This window comes from Labeo rohita, chromosome 1 (genome assembly GCF_022985175.1).
Source record: "Labeo rohita strain BAU-BD-2019 chromosome 1, IGBB_LRoh.1.0, whole genome shotgun sequence".
In the NCBI taxonomy this organism is placed as follows: domain Eukaryota; kingdom Metazoa; phylum Chordata; class Actinopteri; order Cypriniformes; family Cyprinidae; genus Labeo; species Labeo rohita.
This window is the reverse complement of record NC_066869.1, coordinates 24,626,431-24,648,415: the sequence shown is the minus strand read 5'-3', so window position 1 is coordinate 24,648,415 and position 21,985 is coordinate 24,626,431. Positions and strand designations below refer to the sequence as shown.

At 36.1% G+C, this 21,985-nt stretch overlaps 1 protein-coding gene across 1 annotated transcript in view; it reads left to right on the top strand.

Annotated features, from left to right (window-relative positions):
* Positions 1-1,424: 1,424 nt before the first annotated feature.
* LOC127152700 (teneurin-3) overlaps positions 1,425-21,985 on the top strand; it is a 589,677-nt gene continuing 569,116 nt past the window's right edge. The window contains exon 1 of the mRNA XM_051093627.1: positions 1,425-1,512. The gene's annotated coding sequence lies outside the window, so the exon portion shown is untranslated. The remainder of the gene's footprint in view (positions 1,513-21,985) is intronic.

The following is a 21,985-nucleotide window of genomic DNA, read 5'->3' as shown; positions in this document are numbered from 1 at the left end:
CTGCATATTACAGTAACACTCTGAAGTGTATTACACCATCAGTTTTGCCAAGAAAAAAAATAAAATTTTAGTCAAATGTCAAGATCATTGTTTCGCACAGATTTGGTAATTTCAGACATTTGACGTTTGACTTTTTTTGCCCTTAATTCTCAACAATGTGACTGAAAAATTGTCGCCTCCACCAAAATTATCTATTTTTCTTTTTTTTTTTTAACAAGGGTAAATGCATGTGTGATATAGGCCTCCAAATGTGTGTTTTCAGTTTTTTGTTATTATTATTATTATTATTATTATTTTTTTTTTTTTTTTTTTATTATTATTATTATTTTTTTTTTACAGTGGGTCAGCTTTGTGTAAAATTTTTCAGGAACTAAAAACTTAAGTGGGACTGCTCTGACATCAGTGTATCTTAATTTCAGCTTCCAAGCTTGCTGGGAAAGATTGTCAAAGATTATGTACATTTATATACTTAAATGTAACCCTGGACCACAAAACCAGTCTTAAGTATCATGAGTATATTTGTAGCAATAGCCAAAAATACACTGTATGGGTTAAAATTATTGATTTTTCTTTTATGCCAGAAATCATTAGGATAAAGTAAAGATCATGTTCCATTAAGATTTTTTGTAAGTTTCCTGTCATAAATATATCAAAACTTAATTTTTGTGTGGTAATATGCATTGCTAAGAACTTCGTTTGCACAACTTTTCACAATATTTAGATTTTTTGCAATTTTCAAATAGTTGTATCTCCTAACAAAGCCATAGATCAATGGAAAGCTTACTTATTTAGCTTTCAGATGATCTACAAAACTCACTTGGGACTGGTTTTGTGGTCCAGGTTCACAAATGTAAAAGTTAACGTTTTTCTCCAAAAACATCCTTAAACAAAACTATAACTGTGGCGTCCTTAAAAGCAATTTTTAAAGTGTAAAAAAATAACAATAGATAAGCAGTGTCAGAGCTTTGCTCTCTGAAAGTTAAAGATGCCTGGCCATCTGATAATCCAGGGTTAACCTGTCACGAGACCCGTGTGTGATGTTCAGGGGTTAAAACAAAGATGCGCACGAGAGAGTCGCTGTTTCCCTCCACAGACACGATGCGCTCCTCCACACAGTGCACTCGCTCATCCTTGTAGGACCTCAGTCAGTGGTCAGTGTATACACGCACACACTTTGCGTCTTCTCCCCACGGAGGCTGCTCTTCAGCACCCGGCACGAGAACAATTCCCCAACTTCACTTCACGTGCGCTCGAGACGCAGCGCGCGCACACTCACATTCTGTCACATTCATCGACGGTAAGCTCACGCAAGAAAACCTCTGTCTGACTGACTGTCTCAGAGACGAAGAAGTAGAAAGAGAGAGAGAGAGAAAGAAAGAAAGAGAATTTCTCCTCACCGAGCTGCTTATTTTCTCTGTCAAGCGTGTATCATCCGCTGTGTGGTGAAAAGCGCAGACCTGCGTGGGACCGATTTCCCGCCGCTGCAAGGAAACACCAACCGTCCTCTGAAAGGTAAAAGTTACCTCACACCTCTTCAGTATGATGTCTTTGTTCATTAGGTCTGTTTGTTCTTCTTTCTTTTTTTCATTTGTTTACATAAAAACGTACGTTTATGTCAAATGACAAACTCATAAACACGGGAGGTGGGTGTGTGTTTGTAATTCACGTTTTCAGCGGCTGGTCATGAACACCAGTTGGAAATTGCGTGTTTACGTGCAGAACATACGGTTATATTTGGATAAATTATTAGTGGGTAGCATTAGATATAATTTATCAGTCTCATACTTATTGCTTAGCAGTAGCTCAATTAATCGTGCCTGATACCTGTTGATGCCCCTCATAACACTCATTAAACTATCTGTAGCTACAGGTCTACTAATTACCTCCCTTGAAAAAAGAAACGAACAAAAAACTCTGCACATTCCTGATACAAAACATTTCTGATCTAATGGAAGATTAATGGAAAAAAGAAAGCAAAATAATTAAATTGTCATTGATAATGTTATAACTGACTGCCTACCATATAATGTAGGCTAGTATTATCTTTCTGAAATACACAAGTACAAAGACTTGGCCTGGAGAAACTCTGGAAGGAAGTTTAGTTTCGCTTCCAGTCTAATTGGTCATTGTTAAAGTGTTTTATATGGCATTTAAGACAGGACTTAAAAAATGTTGGGCACAGAGTAATGCAATAATTGGTTTTAGTTAGCATACAACCTACTACTTATTATTTTTTCAACATCTATCTGTCTATCTATCTATCTATCTATCTAAATGCAGAAAATACATTCTTATTATATTACTACTTAGACGGTGATAAAAACTGACTACAACAATATAACATTACATTAATTATGGATATGCATATGTCAATAATATAATCGTGTATCAACAATAGCAGTAAATATGCCTGTAAATAATTTCTCTTGTTTTGTGTTGTAACTAACGCTAAGCGTTCATAAAAAAATAATTAGTTGCAATGCAAAAATTTAGTAATGTATGCAATATTGAAAGCCGGTGATTTAGTGCAAAAATCTCGAAATTGGTTAAACAAATTATTGATCTTTCTAACTAGTTTTTAAATGTTGATCTAAATATTGCTAATGTTTTTATGAACTATACATTAGCTATATAGTAACTTTTGATTCTTCATTGCCTTTATTGGCAAAATTCTTCACTTGTGTGTCATGCTATTAAAAATAAGCATCTGAAGAAATGTACAGTGCGCTTAACAATAAAGAAACATCCTATGCCGGCTGTATTTTGTAGGTTTGATTGTAGCTGTTTAACATTTTCATGTGAATATTCAAATGAAATTTCTCCTGCACTCAGTGTGGCATTTTGATTACTACATTCTAAGCGATGTTGAAGATATGCAGTAGTTAGATTTGAGACCAAAATTGAGTGTCTATCACAAACCGTAGTGTTTCATTCATAATAAAGTGCAGTATGACTCCATCTTGAATCTACCATTCCTGGAAGACAAGAATTGAAATGTTCCCCGCACATGCACCTGAGAAACTTAATAGCACTACTCAGAGACCGTGTTTAAATTGAGTTGATGCAAGAAATGCTTTATTGAAATTGCTATACTTCACACTTGTAAATGTGTTATTTCTCAGTAATGGGTAATCATGAGCGCGGTTCCCGCATTCAGATGCGTCTGATGTCCTTACAGAGGAGTTTTATTGCAGATGATAGTCTTTGCGTTAGTTGAAATACCTGGAAATGGGCCCAGGAACAGGTGCCAAACAACACAATTAAGGGATCAATAGGGTGATGAGACAGCTGGGCAGAGAAAGTGAGAGAGAAAGATAGGGTGGGGGGATCAGGTGGTAGAGAGGGGCAGAGAAACCAAAAGAGATGTTGTAATTAAGGCTAAATGGGGGTGAAGAGACACCAGAGAATGCATCCAAGCGGTAATTTGTTTTTTATTGAATATATTTATCAACATTAAATGACTTTTTTATTTTGGAAACAGGAAAGTAACTTTAGCCCGGGCTGGCCGCGTAGATAAATCTGATGATTCAACGTAGCAGCGAGCAGCTGTTGTGCTCATGAGGGCATTTTCCCGAGCACAGGGGTAGTTGATGGATCATGGCCGCACCGCGCTCATTGAAATTGATTATCAATATGCATCATTTGTTTCCTTTATTGCACCTTTCCTCATTTAGAAAGAAACTCAAGAATTTAATAACATCAGTCACTCACTATGAGTTCTGGGATGTATTACAGCCTACAAATAATTACCGTCGGAAAATCAGTTTTATTATTACAGTGTTTGTTTAGAATCAGTTGCGCTTTACTTTTCAAGTACAGCTCATCAGTGTGATTGCCCAACTGCAGCTAAAAGGCATTATAGCGTATTGGAAGAAAAAATAGTGTTCATTGCTCTTGAAACATTGTAGTCAATACCTTACGAAGGCACTAAATATATTTCGAGTCAGGTCACACTATTTTGGATTGTACCTGTCAAACACTGAAGCCATGCGCGTTACTACTGAATGTGTTCTAGAGTTGCATTTGTATTCTGAGCGCGTGTGAGCGGAGACCCTTTCGTGACCCTTGCGGTAGCCATATAAGTTCACAAGAGATAGTGGTCTGATCCCTTCTTCTGAAGTTACAGACAGTCGCACAAATCTCTTGAGTGTTGCTCAAGATTGAAGCTTTATCAACTGCTCAGGTATGCCCGCCTGCAGGAGGACCTCTGAAATGTTTAATTGCTGCTGGAGATACCTATAAGGCAGCGACGGTGTATCACTTATTCGCACCAGCAGTGTGCTGATTTACGGGTGTAATTACTTAATTACATTTCTTTAATTAAAGCACGGAAGGAGGTTATTGCATTGTTCGACTTAATTCTCTGTATGTCTTTTCATTCAAAATATAACTCAATACCTCAGGATGGCGCCTGGGTTTTTTTTTAATGTCAGATTTGACATTAAATTGCTTTCCCTTCTCATATAGTGATACAATAGACAATTTAGGATGAGGATAACACAATGCATCAGTTTTTCACAATCAAGCTGTCTGGATGAAAATGGCAGGTCTCTATCTGATCTGTACCTGGGAAGTTAGTTTTAACAAAGCAAGTCTGTCAGGTGTATTTGACTTTGTGACCTCACATTTTCTATAGCCCTTTCATGCTCTCTCCTATGTGTGTGGTAGTTTTTTGTAATACCAAACTGAGATGTATAGATGAATTCCTTTTCTGTGGTTCAAACTTTTAAATTATGTTCTGTAACTCATTAAACTAAGCTGGACAAAATGTGAATAGACGCATTTAGTGCTGAACTAAAGAAATGTAGCTAAAGCAGACTTAAACTAATCAGAACAGGAACAATAGTGTCAAATGTGCATATAGTGGGTCTGTTTATTCCATAATTTAAAATGTATCATTTAAACTGTTTTTTTCTTCAAATTTTCTTAGCCTGCACTGAAATATGTAAGTCAATGGAAGTTCAGAGGTCGTGCTGAATGGCTTCTCTTGTGAAGGTTTGCAGTGATGTGAATGTTTTTCATGCTTGCTGTATTGAACACACGTCATCAAGGCATAGACTAATTATTAATACTAGATGCATATTTTCTATGTCCTATGCTTTTACATAAATTCAAGTCAAGGAGAAGAGCCAAGCAAAGCGTGTCATTTGCGGCACTGAAGAAAAAAGAAAACATCGCGATTTCATCTGTAGTTGAGGTGAAGGGTCTCAGATGTGGTTCATAGGTGGCTGCCCCAACTATGTAGCTGTTTTTTGTTTGTGAAGATCAAAAGCATTTGAAGCTACTGTACTGTGTGCAAGGTCGGACTTGCCAGTAGACAAATATTCAATTTAATTAAATTATTGTTCTTGGAAAATGGAGAATTACATTTCTTGCAATCTTCATGGCCAACAAAAAAGAAGAAGAAGAAAAAAGATTTTAATTTTCTTCTCAAATAAGGTTTCGTATTGACAAGTTCACAGGTTTTTAACTTGTCCGAAATGGTGGAGCATAGGTGGCTAACCTTGATAGAGAAGGGGGGAGTGTGAAATGAAAGTTTAGGTGTCAAAATACCGAGGAGTCCTTATTCTATTAGGAGTCGAACATAGACATGAACCGTAATTCAGCGAAAGGTCGCATAAGATAGTGTCCTGACATTTTGTGTGTGCCGGAGGTCATCTCCTCTTTAATATCAGTACAATGAAATGTCCAATGTTTTCGCATGCTGCTTGTGACTCCAAGGTGACACTGCGCAAGGTCCCCAACAGGTGGCTGCGGCCAGTCTTGGGGAGCAAGGAGAAAAAAAAATTGAAAACGCGACTGAAAATTGGCATGGCCGGTAACTTTCTTGGAGATTGCAACAGAATACGTGGTTGAATTTAAATCATGAACATTAGTTACAAGAAGGGTCAGGTTGTCATTCAGCTTAAATTAAAGACATTCAAACCATCTGCTAAAGAAAATGAATATGAAAATATGAGTTTTTTTTCTGTATCTGCAATTTTTTGTGACAGGTGCAGTTTTACCAGAGATGGAGTCTCATCTTCTATATGCTGTGAATGACAGAATAACTGGTGCTGTCTCTCACTTATAATAATAGTAATAATAACAATAATACAAAAGCTAACAAATATAGAGACAAAATATTTTGTTAAAAGGACAAATATCTAATTTTTGGGGGAAAAAAAGTAAAAGGGTAGTGGTGACACCGGAATGGAAATATTCATGATTCTGCTTAGCAAAGAATACAGAATAATATTAGACACACATGCTTGCACTTTGTCTCTGACTACATACATTTAAATATCGTATTTTATTAAACAATGTAATTTATTATTAATAATCAAACATGGGAGCTTGAATGTCTGACCTTCTTTGTTTACCGTATCTGATTTGCCATTACCATATCTAACACTATATTAAATTTGTCTATACTTTCACTATGAACAATACCTATTTTCGCGATACATGACACTTGGATGTTGCATTTTTGTATTGTGATATATTGTTACACCTGTTATAAATTTTAAGTTATATATGTTTTTTTTAATAGTTAGAACATGATTTTTTTTAAATGCAATTTTGATTTTAGCTGTTCACAAGCAGCAATCTGGGATTTTAATAAGGTCTCTTGACTGGATTTTCACAATAAAGAGTGCTGTATCTCTGTGTTTTGCTGTCTGACCTCTAAACGATGGGTAGAAACAATGGAGCTGTTACAAGTGTTCTTATCACTCATTTATTGCTTTGGTTTTTCTCTCTGAGCATTCTAAAGGTTCCTGTTGATTTGTAATTGCTCAACTTCCTTTGTAATTACTAGTTGGTTGTACAAATCCAAAAGAGACAAAGAATATCCCGATTTCTCTGTGTGTGACTGGCATGCCTGAAAACTAAAATCAATACTGCAATGTATTGCTCATCCCCTACTCTTCCCAGAATTTCTAATGGTGGATTTTCTGGCCATGGCTTTATTTTTAACAGCTGCAGAAAACTTTCTTTTATTGTTACACGGTAGCTTTTTAGAACGAAGAACAGATGACACATTGATTGATGTCTAAATTGATGAGTCCCCCCTCATCCCCTTCACTTAAAATTAAGGACATCAGAAAGAATAAAAGCCGGATAGCCGGAGAGTGACATCTGTGATGGAACTGGGAAGTGAGAAATGAACAGCAGAGTGAACTGGGATTCACTAAAACGCTTAGAAAGACAGCAGTACTGATTTAAAATCATCTTTGTTGGTGTTGAAGAACATGTATCTGTCTGTGGTAGCCTTCCATTTATCTTCTCTCTAATGGAGTTGTCTTTGTATCGAGAAATAGCATATATATATGTATATATGTGTATATGTGTATATACATTTATATTTATTCCTTTCTAGTAAGGTAAGAAAGGACATTCTAGGAAAGTGCGCTTGATACCCTTCTGATACCTGCTTCTGCTTGCTCTTTATACTCTATATGTTTACACATTAGTCTGCCAGCACAACATCGAGTAGGGTTTGCCGATGAATTTATGTCATAGACATTATTAATTTTGTAGTTCTTGAGTCTGCTGACATTATATTCTGCTGCCAGGGTTCATGTGGGAATGTTTATGCAGTGAATGTTGTATTGTATCGGAACATTTTAATCAGTAAGAGAACATGAGACTGACACTGATGGTATACTATTGGTATTTTGTAGGGATAAAGCATATTCTAGGTTTAATTAAATCTAAAATAATATTTGTTGAGTTGGTTTTTCTGAGAAGAATATCAGGTTCACTCTGATGAGATGTGTACCTGTCTGTATGTGAGGTGAAATTAGCTTTTTGTTTGTGTCCTTCATTGCTTGATGGTTACAATTGGACTGATTTAGCTCTACACAGTTTAAAAAAAACATGCTAGAGTCTAGAAGTTATTTTAGTGATGCTTGTTAAATTATCTATGTGTTGTAATAACTTAATAATTATTTTTTTGGCAAAAGCTAATTTAAAATGTTCTTTTTTTCAGAATTTTTGGATTCAGCTTCAGGCCAGAATCTTTAATTTTGGTGTATTGCTATTACAAATCAATGTTGTTAATTTAAAACCGAATGTTGTAGAAGTGTCCTTTAGGTTGTTGTTTAAATAGCATTCAAAGTGTATTGCAGCTCTTTGCAAGTTTCGTCATGCTCTCGCAACTGCATTAAACTTCCCCAACAGCAATCTGTTGCCCATTCAGTGGGGACTGCAGAGTTAGTAGGGGTGAAAATTGCCCTTTCTCTGGGTGATAATTTGCTGAAAGCCTCTCCATTTGACATTATAGGTGGATATGAAGTCAGCACTGGCTCTTTGGGCTTCGTATATTTGTCTCCTGACCTGTGGCGGCAGTGCAGGGTGATGCTTCCTCCCCCCTAGACACAATGGTTTTTGAGAGAGGTGAAAACCAGCTGTCTGTCACCATCTGCCTTTCTTATAAAAGCTCAGCTTCTCCCAGCTGTGTGCCATGTGACATTCAAAATGTTTTTGGCACCTTTTAATGGGAAGCAGCACAGGAACTATGTGTATGGATTGGAGCTGTCTTCCTTGCCTGTTTTCAGGCATATGGGTTCAGAGGGATTTCTTCTAGAGGCTTTGATTGCCTCATACTTGTGTGCCTGCAATAATCAAACTGGAGAATAGAGAGATTTCTTATTAAGATGAGGGGATGCCAAGCATGCTTTTAAACAATGAACAATTTCAAGACTTGCAGACGTTTTGTATATTATTCTTTGGAATGAAGTGATTTGAAATGTAATAGGTTTTAATCTGACATGTCAGGCAGGAAATTGTGCAGTCAGGCTTCACCACTCGAACAGTATTGAGGTCAACAGAGTGTTTGAAATTCTGAATTCAGAAACAATATAGGGGTGTTGTATATAGATACAGACTCTGGAGAAATATATTAACCTTCTTTGAAAGGCGTGATGACATCAGGATATTTGATGAGTGGGCGCTAAAATGAAAAACGTATATAGCTGGAAGCTTTTCTGCCTAACAGTTTCAATTCGCTCAGAAAGCTTCCTTGTGGACTAGAATTGTAATTAAGTTTGGGACTTCACTCAGATATCTCTAACTATAGCAGCTTGATTTGCATACAGTAGAAGCGTTTGAGCTCTCACATCAGTATATTTGTAGAACAGCAGATAAAGTTTGATCAGAACTCACTTTAATTTGATCCTTGAACTTCTCTATTTGATTGGACATGCACTTGAATGTATGCTTTGTTTGAAGGCTTCAAAACTATACTATATGTGTACTGAGTGTAATCAGTATTTATGATCTATATGTCAGTCAGAGTGGAAATATGCCATTCTTAATGGGTTGGTAGACGTCAGTAAACGTTTGAGGTTGAAGTTTACCTATAAACCTTTTTATCGTCTAATGCAATCCAATGTTTAGTCTCACCGATAGGTGTTCATTTATAGGATACGCAAAAAGCCCCCAGCTCAAATTTGTACTTAAAAAGCAAAGTTTTTTCTCAAGTTGCCCACAGACCTTGAAACTGATCAGCCATTAATATTTAAACACTTTTCCTTTATTAACCTACACACACAAGGGTCAAATGTGCCTTTGAAGACCAAATTTTAATGAAACGCTATCTGTTGCTTTATCATTGAAAGGCATTAGCTTACATGCTTGTAGTTTTTAGCAGTACATTAAAGCATTCCTGGTGTGAGTTTACACAAGCATCGGCAAGGTGGAGATGGCACTGCATCAAGATCACGGAACTGAGGAGCAAGCGGCCATTGGCACTCTGACCCCTATAATTGTGTCCTCTCATCTTTCCGCTGTGCTTTCCTTTTCCTTCCATTTCTCTTACCAGCCCACAGCCACTTGTAATTACAGCATCTCTCACTTTGCTCCCCAGCGGCACATCAGCAAAGTGTTCTTATGACAAGGCAGGACTCATCGTGCCACGGTTAAGAGCAGAAGCCTGTTTCTCACACTGTTTAGCAAAGGCTGTCAAAATATCGCTGATGGTCTCGACTGGGGGCCCTGCTGCCTTAGCGTTGTTATTGCGTTATGTTACGCAGATTGTCATCGGACTGTTTCCAAATAGAAATTGGCAGGTAAAGGCTAACCTCAGATGAGAGTCAACCCAAGCTATGACAGGTAGTGACAGTAATCGTTATTATAGAAATGAGGAAAAACCCCATTAGTCATGATCAAGCATTTGCATCGGCGTGTTAATTCCAATTGGCTAGAATGATGCCTCGCAGCTCTCTTGTGAAAGTGTCATTCATTATCAAGTTGAATTCTCATTGCCCTCTGACTGCCAGTTAAGTAAGAGGCTGTCTCATTCATATTAGCCATTGAGCCTAATGTTTATAGAGCTGCTAGCATGCTGAGTAAGTTGTGCCACTTCACTTTTCCTACACTTCTTCTTTTTCCTGATCTACATGTTAAATACATGGCTTACAGTTTTTGACCTTGGTGTACAATGCATGAATGAAAGGAAATATCTAAAATGTAATGCCATTTAAACATACGGCAATTCAGAGCGATGGAGCTGAAATGAGAACCTGAAAATATAGTATGAGCAGACAATGACATTCCCATTGTTATATATGTGGTTCCTCTTGACGGCATGTCATTTTTCTAATTCAGACATGAGTAATTACAGCTGGACTTGCCTAGCTAATAGTGACCTACAAACAGCTGAAATTGGAGCAGTATAAATGAAGTGGCCATCTAACGGAGCCCTCAATTATGCTCTCCATAAATAGATGCTTGAATACGTTGATCCTTTTTTTCAAAGTACGCTGAAAAAAAACAGCGCATTTCTGTGCAAAATGAATCAGCATCATTGCAGAGCTGTTTGACATTGTTTGAGATTGTTTTTTGACAAAGTACAATTGTTTTTATTATTATGATTTGTATACTATTTCTTATTTCCCTTGTGTCATAGTGACAACTTGAGTTTCTATTCTTCATTTGACTGTCATTGTGTTTTGTGTAAAGAAGGTTAGGACCATTATTTCATGCATGTCCCAAGACATTGTTGTCTTATTCTTTGTAGATCCTCATTACCCTCAGTATTATACTGAAAGCAAAAAGGTACAAAGTAGATCAAACTACACCGCCAGCAGCTGTTTGACAATAGCTATTGCGCATTTTGAAGTATTGCATCAGAAACTAATGATGGAAATGCCAAAATTACAGAAATAAAAAACAGCAAAAATGTTTTTATGCTCACTTGAGGTGGTTTTTGAATTATGCGAAAAAGGGTTAATGCAAATAATGGGAGATGGAAATGCTTTCCGTGAATAAATTCCTCCACGTGCACTAAAAAAAGTCATGCGACTTTGTGCTGTGGGATGGGATAACTTGACTAACGAGTGAACCAGATCGATCTCATTGCACAGCATCTGAAATGTTGCTATGGTCATTCTTAAATGCCCAAGCAAAGTTTGTCGCAAAGTATTTCTGTATAATTGCCTCCCAGAACTGTCTGAAAAAGACTGCGTTCCCAAACAGCTGGCATCCGCCTCCGAAAGCAGTGACCGCGCATTTATTGTGTTTCGTCTGCTCTCGCTGAGGCGCAAGCAGTTTATTACATATGGATAATTATTATATTCAGTGGTTTCTTCTACTTATCTTAGTGATATTTAGTGGCAGTTTATCAGGAATCATTTTCTTCTCTATGACTCGTTGGATGGATATTCCAATTTTGTGCATAAGTTAAATTTGCTTTGAATGAAACCCTTTTTTTCCCCAAAACATTTCTACTATACAGTACATTTTAAACAATCACCTTTCACCTATGTGCTTTTCGTTACCTCTTTATGTTGAGAGTGGCTTGTGTACCTAAGGTTTAGGGCTTGCTCCATTTTGTTTCCTAACCCCCCGCTTTCGAATATCTGTCATGTTTTCATATTTTTTTCCCCCTGCAGTAATTTGACTCGATTTGTTATAAACCAGGGAAATAATCACATAATCAATCACAAGACATTTTGCATTAATTTCCTTGTGAAGGACACAGTATGTGCCTGGTGAAATTAGAGCACATTTTACTAAATGGGCCCTTGGGGACTGATTAGTTAATATACTGTTCATAGTATAATGCGCAGCAGTACAGTATGAAGTGCTGTCCGTGCTTGGGCACAACAGCTTGTGCTTTGCATTGGATCAAGTAATAATTGCAGGGAAAACCTTATTTATGATAAATTATGGTCACCTTTGACATAGAAACACTTAAATGTAAAATAGTATGAATGATACTATTCTACTATTGATCTAGTCACATATGTATAGATGTTTTTATGTATGTATTTTGATGTTGATGAGCTCACCAAGCAAAATTCAGAGCATCTACGTTGTTATGGGAATAGAAAAATAATTAATTATTTAGCGAAAACTTGGCTTGCAGTTTTCATGCCAACTTCAAAATACTCTAAATATGAATGTACAGTAGTGTTTAATTTGAACTTCAAAACTTTTTTTTTTTTTTTTTTTTTTTGTCTGCACATATTACCTGGATGTTCCTAATAGAAAAAACAAAGAAAACAACTTTGTGTGGTTCATCATGTTCCAGATGCATTCAGGCATGACACACTGCACGTGTCATAACCAGCCAGGAAGATTATTGTGCTAAATGAGCGGCATTAACGTCTTTGATAAATTGTTTTTAAATCTGCTTGTAATTTCATTGGCAGTAAATTTCCACAACTCAGAGAGCAGTCATCTATTCCTCAATATCAGCTTACATGACCCCTCCCAACTTGGCTTCTAACTGTGTTAGCTCCTAAACTAAAGTGGTCATTAGGTGCTTTTTTTTTTCTCTACGGCTCGGCAAGTAATGTTGGTAAAATGCTAATGCTTAATAATGATCCCTTCGTCCATTTCTGGATTACTTTTCAGCTGAATGGCAATGCATCAAAACATAAAGCATTTTGAGGCTCATTAAGGAGGCATTATACGATGAGGTCTGCGGAGCGGTCACACGGGCCTGGTGATGGATGTGAAAGCGATCCGCTGCTGAAACCCGGTTAGGTCAAATCTCTGCGGTAAAGAGGGCTGCTCTTTGACATGAGGAGGAGGAGGAGGAGGGCCCGCCACCGGACCCGGCCCATCAGAGCATCATTAGTGTCCACTTTGAGCCAGTGACAGGAATTCCATTCCAGACTGAACTCCAGACCTGAGTGTGGGGCGCTGATAGCTTGCAGAATCACACGCATGGGAGTAATAAAGGGCTTTATGCAGTGTTGATGCTGCTGTCTTCCAGCATATATGCAGAAGTATATATTTTCAAAATCGATGGCTTGCCTGAACGCCATTGTAAACTAGCTGATATATGCACAGTAGATGCCATATTGATGTGCCCAGCTGTAAAGAATCTACGGTTGCACTGTGCTTAAACCTGACATGAGTGACACGCCGTGACGTGTCAAAGCTAAATCGCTCCCAGTATAATTAACAAAGCGAAGCGGTCTATACTGGAAGCGTGCTCTGCACTGTCTGTAGAGTACATTATAGTTTGCAACTTAGTGTCAGATTTCATGCTGCAGATATACACCAGTCTGAAAGGTATACCAAAATCTCTACCAGTTAACATACAGTATTTCTACTGTTGCAAAGCATGTACAGCCATATTGATAGAAGTAAATAATAATATATTTACATTTTTGGTTTCAATTTAATTTTCAGTATCCTCTGATCTTGAAGAGGCCTCACCATCCTCCTCTAGAGATTGATTGTCTACTTAACAAACTTGTGCGCTGGTTTCATTGATCAACATTAGAGCCGAATCCTCCCATGGACTGCTGTAGGCTTAAAAAACTCTTTGCCGGACACAGCATAATCAGTCCACATGCCTCTGCCGATTGATTTTAGATACTCTTTCCGTAGACTTGTGATTATCTATCTGAGGTTAATGCAGTAACAAACATTAGCATGCTCTTCTGTCGAGTCAGGGTGGTTTGTTTTGCCACGGAAGAAACCTAAGACTGTGCTTTTTAAGATATCTGTCAGGGCTCCTCTTTAGTCAGGAGAGCGCAGTAGCAGAAATATGCATAATTACCTCGACTCCTTTTTCTCTGACCTCTCAGAAGTCTCTGCTAAAAGCAGACAGTCTCTTCCTGGAGTGTCATATCCAGCACTTCCTTTCTCTTTTATTTTTCATTATCAGGGTCATGTTGCAACTGTGACGGAATATGCTTTTTATTATGGCATGACAGGCCATTATGGTGATAAAAATTGGTCTTTTTATAGTATCTCAAGTTAGCTTTTTACCAACATTGTTGATCTGACAAGTCTGTTGTTCCATATTGTCACGTCCGCCTCATTACCACAATCACTTAATTGATGAATGCTTCCCTTATTAAGCGTGAAAACCTTTGTTTTGACTTCAGTTATGAAACAAATATTAGCTTTAGAAAATATGCCCATGTCCACGTTGGGTTTTGTGACTGTAGTTTCATTGTCATGAGTGCTGTATTTCTGTGTTTGGAAGTATTGACCCAAAGCTGGCCAATATGGATCCTTTTCCCATGTATTTGGTTCCAACTTATGTCCCTTGTCTCCAATTTTAAGAGTCTGTTTGCTTGTTTATTTCTCCTGGTGTGGGCGCACTAGTCTTCATTGCTGTCAGCTGTGTCAGCTGAGTGTTAAAGAGAAGACTGGGCTTGGAAGCTGCGGTGAAGAAACGCTCCTCTGAAACCCTGCTCACCCGCTTGTTTTACGATGCTTCATAAAAGTGTCATCATTGGTGTCAATGCGATGGTGTCCTCTGCGTCCTCTTTCTGCAATTTGTGACAGCTTATATTGCTCAAAACCACACGGCTTCAATGAAAGCCTCAAGGCCGCTACCCCTTCTGCCCCGTAACGGCTTGTCCTAGGTTTGTTTTTGATTGGTGTACTCAAAATGATTTAAACTCCCAAAATGCCCAGCTTGTAAGATAGGGAGTATTAAACCTTCTGTATTTATGGCTGACTACAAAAAGGCATGAATTCCTCCAGCCCAACACAAAGATAGAAGGTGTTCACCTTACTTCCCTTGTTATCATTTGCTCGGCATCCTCCGGTCATCTTTTGATTCAAACCTAATATAAGCAAAGAGATGTTTTTGTGTACATGTGAGTGAAGCGTGTGGATGCAGTCCAAAATATTGATCTACATGATTTTTCATGTATTATTAAGGATAGCAGACTGCCTCATTCTCAGCCACATAACACTGGCGTGTTATTTATGGATTAGATAGCTTATGACTGCAGTGATGCTGTGCGTATGGATGAGAATTTGAGCCAAAACTGATACCGTAAACCACACTATACATTTCTAGATGCATGAGGTAGAGTCTATATTTTCCCCTTAAAGATTCTGTATTTCTGTAAACCATGAAAAAATGGAATCACAATAATTTTGTTTTACTGATGGTGACAAGGCCTCTATTTCTGTTTTAATGCTATTAACGACTGAATCATATTTAAGACAATTGGTGTCACTTTACAAGAACATATAGACTCCAAATAAAAGTGTAGTTGTAGTATGCATATTTTTCAATGTAATAATGAATTTTTTCAAATAAAAAATTCATTAAAAATATTTTGTCAAACTTTGACATTATGTGCAAAAGACATTATGAGCTCTGTATAACTTAATAACTGAATATTTTATTTCTTTCTTTCTGTCTTATTCCTCCAAGAGGAATATTTTAGAAAATGTGAGTACAAATATACACCACACACACATACACACACACCACACACACACAAGTGAGTCAAATGGTCATATTTTCAGAGTTTCAGCTTATTTTCCCTGTCAGCTGAAACCTGACAATGATGTTTTATTTTGTGGCAAAATGTTCAGGCAGACAAAGTGTTGGTGCATCATTAGTGTTTTTATTTCTGGGGAAAAAGAGGAAAGGCACATTCAGTACTCTTGTTTAATCTGCAAAAAGGGGAAGTTCAGTCATTTTGACATTTTACAAACAAATAAGCCTAAGACTGCAGTCACAAAGGTTTTATACATATCATAAAGATTACTTATTAAATGTGTCTTTAATCTGAGCAGGTTTCAGATACTGTATGGGGCTCAATTTAGGCAATTTTGTGTTTAATTTGTTAGTTTCATCTGCAACCACTAAGTCCCACAACTGAATTAGGAGAACCAGTACACTGTTAGTAGTTAATATCTTACTGTGTTACAATATAGTCGGTTAATAATTAGAAAAAAAGAATAAATTGTGTAAGACAATTAAATTGAAGTGGGTCTACCATTGGTTTGCTGGAGTTGTATGTATTCATTCATTCATTCATTCATTCATTCATTCATTGAATGTGTCAATTTGTGTAGCAGACTATATACTGAAAATCACAATCAATATTTGCTCTGACAAATATAGTTATTTTAAATAAATATTTTACAATTGGCAACGCTGTGCCCTGCATTTAGACATGTTAAGGGAGTTACCTAAATAAGCATACATATATGAGCCCTGAGCTCACTTGTTGTTTTATGTTTTTTAAAAAAATACAATATCAATTAATCGAAAACAAACTGTTTTTTTGAGTTTTATATATTGGTATTCAAAAGCAGTAGTTTGTAATAAGGATTTTGTTGGATATGGATATGGATATGGACGCTTGCACTGCCTGAATGATGGTGGCAGATGCAGTTGAACAACAAAAATAAATTAAAACCATTTATAACTGTTAAATGAAAATATCTCTTGAGCGTACAACATAATAAATGCTTTGTACATGTTTATAATCTATCTAATGCAATCTAAATGCAAGTTTTGTAATTTGGGCCTGTAAGGAATAGTCCCTTTTCAAAAGCTTGTCAAAGAAGCAGTATTATTTTATTATCATTTTATTAATTTTATTAATTCAAGTACATATTTTACTACTGATGATTTTAAAATAAATGTTTTTTTTTTTTTTTCATATTTGCATTTTTAAGTAAACTAATTTAGTTAGCTTATGACAAAACATTTTATTAGTGTTAAAATAAAAGATTAAGTTTTTATTTAATATTTTATTGGAAGACCGTTATATAAGAAAATGTGTAAAAGATTTCGGTGAGCTTAATGTGGTCCACTTTTCCCAAATGTGCCAGATGAAAGAGTTTTGTTGTGTAAATTATTTAAAAGAGGGTAGCCAAAAGTTGTCACGGTATTTATGTGTGACGATTTCCAGCAAAGCGTGTGTAAAAGACGTTTTGCACAACAGACATTTTTTACTATGCGAGAAATACACAGTGACAACACAATGACGATGCATATGTGGCTTATTCAAACTGCTGTTTAATTGGTTGCCCTTGTCATGGAAACAGCATCCTACTTGTCTGTGTGCTACACTAATACAGAGATTTACAGATGGTACAATGCTCTGTTTTGTGACATTGTGTCTTGCCTAGGCAATTTAGAAGTGTAACTGAAGTGACAGAACCAGTAAAAAGGTTCAACGGCAAAGCACTCTCAGCCGTACTGTATCACGTCAGCGTCTATTGAAGAGAACAAATCTAATCTCGTTTACAGTCTTTATTTGCCTTGACAAATGTGTGATGCTTATCAGTAGTATTTCAGACTTTAAGCTGTTTGTAAAAGCAATGCCTTATTCCCCTAGGATACTGCCAACTGTATAGATGTCAGGTCAGTTCAGTGAATACAAAAGGCAGTAAGTGCTCGTTGCAATCCGTGTCAGTAGGAAAACACACAAGACGCTGCTGCTCATGCAATATAATGCAGCAGCCTTTGGGAAAATGGATTGATTTGTCATGAGGCCTAGAGCAGATTCTGGGCTTTTTCTGAAACCCGTGCCTTTATCTCATCAGTAGCGAATTGATCAGAGGTCACGGCATTCATGTGGGTCACTGACAGACAGCATGATCAATGCCGGTGGGCGTCTGAATGGAAGTTTTCTGAGCTAACTTGATGTTCCTACACTATGAGGACATTTGACTCGCTACTAGTAAAAAGCGAGATGCTTTACATAGACCTCTAATGCTGGTTTGCTTTCCCTTTAGATTGTATGTCGCGCTGTGGATTTAAATGAAGTAAATGCATACATGGCCCATTTCTTATTTAATAATTTAATATTCATGTCATATTTAATTAAATAGATGTATTTTTTCTATACACATTAATTGTACTTTTTTAGTGTGTGTGCACTGCTAAATATACTATAATTTTTATAGATGTACTGTTTAAAAAAAGTAGGATTGTATGACAAATACATTGTGGGCACTTCCTGTACTTGCCTATGTAAATTGAACATTTCTTTGTGGTTGTGCCTCTCTTGTTATTAGTAAATGTGCTACATTGCAGAAAATGTGTCGAGAGAAAAGGTGAGAGAAAAACAAAATGTTACAGAAACAAAATCCTAACCCTAATGCTTGTAAATAACTTTATTATAGTACCACTGCTTCATGTCTCATTTAATTGTAGATATTGTACAGTAGCAAAACTGCTAAATTGGACAATTGACAGTGCATTTGTTGTAGGAAAGTGACAATAATTTGACAAGGAACACTCTTCTGTGGTGGTTCAGCGTAAAATGAAGTTATTTGGACATTATTTTATTTTATTATATTTTTTATTTGATATTGAAGAGTCTGTTGCTTTGGCTACCAAAATTGTGGCCATGAATGCTGCCAATTAAAGCTTGCCGAAGCACACAAACTGTGCTTTACCCATGGTTGTTACCATTTGAAGCTGTCGGGCTTCAAAAAAAAAAAACACCATGTATTCCTAGTCTTTTTATTAAAGTCATTGAATTTAAGCTTAAGGAAACGCTTCTCTCCACTGCTGCTGTCAAATGTCATTTTTTATTTAGCATTTTTAAACAGCGTGTCGCTTTTGGTTATGACAGTCGGCATAGTAAAACTCTTTCAATGATGTATCTGTATTTCCTTTATTATTAATTGTCTGTAGATATCGCTGTGTGCTTTTATTTTAAAAGACTGTGTTATTATCTGAAGTTTATTGCTGATTTTAAATGGTAGGGTTCTTGCTACCGGGTGTATGTTAGATTAGAGCTCTGGAGTGGGCGAATGAATAAAACTTGTCATTCACGCACAATAACTGGAATTTAAAACTTGGGTGAAAAAAGGCTCAGTAAACTGTTCAATAGATGCACTAGGTGTTGCACACACTCCGTATCTCATCTCTTTTTGTTCAAACCATTATGAAGGACTGAGGCTTGTCTGTGACTCTAAAAAGTGATGTTGCTTTAAAGTGTATCATAGTGCATTCACTGCATTCATCTGCTTATACAACATAGTTTTTGTGCAATAAAATCTTATATATACAGTATATTGTTCACATGATTTTAAAAACATTGACACACACACATATATGTGACCCTGGAACACAAAAGCAGTCTTAAGTAGCACGGGTATATTTGTAGCAATAGCCAAAAATACATTGTATGGGTCAAATGTATTGATTTTTTTATGTCATGCCAAAAATCATTAGGATATGAAGTGTTCCATGAAGATATTTTGTAAATTTCCTACTGTAAATATATCAAAACTTAATTTTTAATTAGTAATATGCATTGCTGAGAACTTTAAAGGTGAAATACATACATAAATGAAAAGCTTATTTTTTCAGCTTTTATATGATATATAAATTCCAATTTCAAAAAATTGACCCTTGTGACTGATTTTGTGTTCCAGGGTCAAATCTTTTGGTTGTACATTTCACAATACTTATTTTTATTAGTTCATTAATTCATTCTGATTATGAATTTTCATGAATCAATGCAGCTTAGTTCTGAGATTAAAGAATGACTGTTGCCTAATCAATACTAGCATAATGTGAAGATTGACCAGGATCTCAGGAATGCTTTGGAAATACTGATTTGGATGTTTGCATTGATTCCAATAAGTGTAAAACAAAGAATGTTTTGTTTTCTATTTGTCATTCTCTGTTTTATTGCTTATCATGTGCTAAAATCACCATGGAATCATTTATCAAATATGTACATGTGCGCATACAGTAGGTGGAGTGTGTGTAAGGCTGGGGAACGCTTAGCCTTCTCCTGGCCAAGGGCACTTGGGGCAAAAATGCCCCTGCACAATTAAATTAAATCTATTACATCTGTTGTGAACTAAGTGAAAATGAATGAAAAGTGTTGATTGCAGCATTACATTAAGATCTGCTAAATTCTTTTATGCATTTTTACAGTGTGTGCATTGTAACCAATCACACAAAATTCTGTTGAGCTTATTAATGCAATGGCCAGTCAAAGACGTTCAGATTAGTCATTGCTGAAACTCTGGAGTTTTTGTTCAGTGTGTGCGCTCTCTGACTGAATTCCACATTCTTGTGAATTCTCTCATCATAAACAACGAAGTGCAGATGTACGTACAATGGAAGTAAGAGAATACTTACAGTGAAGTGATTTCTTAGTTTGTTTTGTGAGAGGACTTAAACTCGCAATAGATTAAAGTTCTAAATGTTAAAGTGATAATGTTCTTTGCTCGCTTTCTGTATAGAATTTATGTAGGGCTGTCACAATTCCTTGATTCAATCCAAATATTCGATTTAAAAAAAAAAATCCTTGGCTGCATTATGCCCATGTCGAGTAACTGCAAAACACCAGAAGTGTTTTGAATTCTTTGAAACGCATTATTAAACAATTTTCCAAGGCTGCATTGAGATATATTAAACCCATTTAAAAATCACAATAAAGCATAATGCTATTGTGAATTCACAGATGCTACAATTCAATTAAATAAATATATGCGATGCAGGTTAAATATTATGGGCTTTAATTATTTACACGCATGTAGGTTGCTGTTCATCGTGATTTCAAAATAAAAGCTCAAACCCTCAGTGGCTGTAGCATAAAGAAATGACCCAATATTAAAGATTAAGTGATATTTCAATAAAATATTGTTTAGCTAATATTAAACAAGAATTAGAGTGTTGTAAAGTGTAAAAACAATCATCAGGCCATTGGTTCTAAGAAGTGGTTCATTGTTTTAATGCGAAATGTACGTACGTTTTATTGTTTATAATACAATATGTATTTTAATAGTTTTGTTCAATAAAACTATGTGATTTATTACTTCATTTGTATTATGTATGTAATTTTAAAGTTTAGGGTAATTCCATGCAAATGTCAAACTTGCCATGATATACTGATAGCACAGATGTCAACTTGTGGTTCAAATACCATGTACGATCTCTCTTAAAGTTTTTAACGTTTTTAAAGCTTTTTTTAATTAATTAATTAATTAATTAATTAATTTTTTATTTTTAGTGCATGATTTTCTGTAGTCTGGTAGGTGCTATTTTCAGGCTTGTCACATCCATAACAGTGCATATTCCTCATAAATAGACAGGTCAAAATTAACATAAAGTAACAATTACATGTTCTGTGAAGAGCCATCGCTTTTCTATTTGTTGGGTATTATTGCGTCTGGTTTGTGCATTTTAATTTGCAGAAATCCTACAAAGTATGTAGTCTCTCAAAAAATGGTGTCCTTTTTTGTCACATTCATAACGCATGATTATTTCCCTTTTTTAACATAGAAAACGTGCATAGACTGATATTTTTCTGATGTTCAGACTCTATCAACAAGGGTTTATCAAAATATATATTGGTAACACATACATTCTCTAAACACTTATATGTCACATCCCTAACACAAAATGTCACATCTATGTATATATGAAGAGTTCAGATGCAAAACCAGCTAAAAGCCATTTTGGTCAAAAATGAGATAATGATACTGAGTGAAATACTTTTATTTCAAACTCGCTAAATTCCAGTCTCAGCCTAATCAGACGTACCAGTACTTACATAGAAACCTATACAAAGTAGCCAGAAAGAAATGCTAATTTTAAAGAAATAAGTCAGATGGATTTAGAGGCTTTTGCATCTGAACTCTTCATATATATATATATATATATATATATATATGTATGTATGAAGAGGTTGCACTAGTCTTTCATTTTGACGCACAGGGTCGTAAAAATTCCATCATATTCTATTATTACCCATTATTTTAATTTTCATATTTGCATTTGAATAGCACATTCAAAACACGG